The 2500-nt window shown below is 38.1% G+C and overlaps 1 pseudogene; it reads right to left on the minus strand.

Annotated features, from left to right (window-relative positions):
• Nucleotides 1-144: 144 nt before the first annotated feature.
• LOC119569895 lies at nucleotides 145-1939 on the minus strand (annotated as a pseudogene).
• Nucleotides 1940-2500: the final 561 nt, after the last annotated feature.

Raw genomic sequence — 2500 nt, forward strand, 5'->3', positions numbered from 1 at the left:
GCGGGTCGAAAAAGTCAACAGAACTGCTTTACGCGTGCATGAGGATAATGAGGCGAGAACCCACACCAAAGAACACAGGACGTATCAAAATGGCACATAATATACACACTTAACCCACCCCCAACACACACACACACCACTTACTCATAGAATTTCCCAACCTTTGACCGACAATAATGATGGATGAGACATCATCACCGAGGTAACCTTTTTAGCTGCATCGTTTTTTCCCCATCAACTCATCGCCAGTGAAAGCTTCGCCAGAGTACACTGTCCTTTGCTCATCATTCAAGCTGTACGGATTTCCGGCGTATCGCAGAGAGGTAGCCTGTCATAAGATTATCATTATTATCATTTAATTATCATGTCACTTTTGTCACTAGAGTCATGAGGTTGTATTACGCACCGTTGTTGCCAAGGGCTGTTGTCATAACTACGAACTTCACCACTGCCATTCTTAATCCTCATTCCCACTGACACCACCACCTTCCTTTCTCACCATATTTGCATACTGCCCTGGAACGTTGCCACTGAAGTCGAAAACCACTGGCCAGAACACAAGGCCTGCTTGGTGTGTATTGTACTCGACGTTCTCATAATACACCCCTGCGTTGTGCGAGGAAGAATAAGGACCTCTGTATACTACTAGTAAAATCATGATAATAATAATAATGATGATGATGATAAAATAATAATAATAATAATTATTATTATTATTACTATAATAATAATAATAATAATAATAATAAAAATTTAATAATAATAATAATAATAATAATAATAATAATAAACAATAGAAGTAGTAGTAGTAGTAGTAGTAGTGGTGGTGGTGGTAATAAAATAATAACATAAAAAAGGAAAAGATGTGGTATTTAAAAACCAAAACTTTGCCTGTTGTTTTTGGAGCACTTGGCCTTATAAAGTCCAAAAAATAGCGCATGTTCTCAGAAGGGCCTTACCCGATCTGAAACGTTTTTTTTTAGGGTTCGTGAATTGATTTGACTAGATGTTTTAATTTGTAATAGTTTTGCATTTTTTTTGCATATTTTTGTTGGTGTTTCCCCTTACCCCAAACTTCAATCACCCTAGGTCGCTGGTAGTGAAATCGGTGTTTGATTTTAATTAGCGATCTAAAGAAACTTTTTCAATAATAATAAATAATAATAATAATAATAACAATAATAATGGTAATGATAATAATAATAAAAATAATAATAAAAAATAATAATAATAATAATAATAATAAATAATAAAAATAAAAAAAATAATAATAATAAATAATAATAAAGATAATAATAATAATAATGATAAACAATAACAATGATGATGATATAATAACAATAATAAAACAATAAGAATAATGACAATAACAATAACGTTTTATGATGAAATACTAATAATAAGAATCTCATTAACTGTGCTATTCCGACCCTGACTGCGACTTACATCCCCGTCTCTCCTGATACTCTCCGATGGTGTTGTCGAAGTGGTAGGGGCTGAGGTCGGGAACCGCCTCATTGAAGTCATACCACTCCCCGTGCTGGTTTTGGTCGGCAAAGCAACGCGTCTCCGAAGAGTAGGAAGCTGTGCCGGGAGAAGCACCTGTAAGGAAGGAGGCGAGGGAAGAAAGCCATGAGCAGAGGCGCGAGAAATCTGAAAGAGGGAGGAGGGAGAAATCGGAGAGTGAAGGATGAATACAAGAGAAGGGCTGATAACCGGACGAGATGGAAGTGAATAGACAAGGGGAGCTTAAAAAAAAAAAACGTTTGTCTATTTAATAAAATATCAAAGGGAGGGAGACTTACCCACGAGCACGAGGAGGAGGACAGCTGACGTGAATTTACGCTTCATGGTGAGGCTTGACGTGAAGCGTGAGTGAGAGTGACCCAGAGGGAGATATTCCTGCTGCTTATATATGCTCGTATCTAGTGTGTGTGTGTGTGTGTGTGTGTGTGTGTGTGTGTGTGAGTGTGTGAGTGTATGCATATGTTTCCTCTCTCATGGTTTCTCCACACCATTTTTAATTCTTTCCTAATACGTAGGAAAATCGTTTCCCTTCCTCGATTACCCTTTCGTAAAACATCGTAGATATATTAATATCTTATCACATTTCCTCGTCATCAACTAGACAATTAGTAATGATAAACGAACAGTGGAGGTCATCTGCGTGAGAGTTTCAACATCTGCACCTATTCATTGCAAAAATTGCTCGTGCGCTGTTGGGGAGGAAGAATCTCTGGGCGGGTTTTCGTCACACACACACACACACACACACACACACACACACACACACACACACACACACACACACACACACACACACACACACACACACACACACGCGCGCGCGCGCGCGCGCGCATCCTACCTTTGTCACAGATATTCTTGTAACTCAGCAGCCTTTTAGTCGTGCTTATGTCTAATCAGCACCTTTTTCCTTTAATCCTTTTTGCATCGAATCAACTTTCAATTTTTGTTCTTTTTTGTCTAATCAACTTTT

Source organism: Penaeus monodon, unplaced genomic scaffold, assembly GCF_015228065.2.
Source record: "Penaeus monodon isolate SGIC_2016 unplaced genomic scaffold, NSTDA_Pmon_1 PmonScaffold_19666, whole genome shotgun sequence".
NCBI classification, from domain to species: domain Eukaryota; kingdom Metazoa; phylum Arthropoda; class Malacostraca; order Decapoda; family Penaeidae; genus Penaeus; species Penaeus monodon.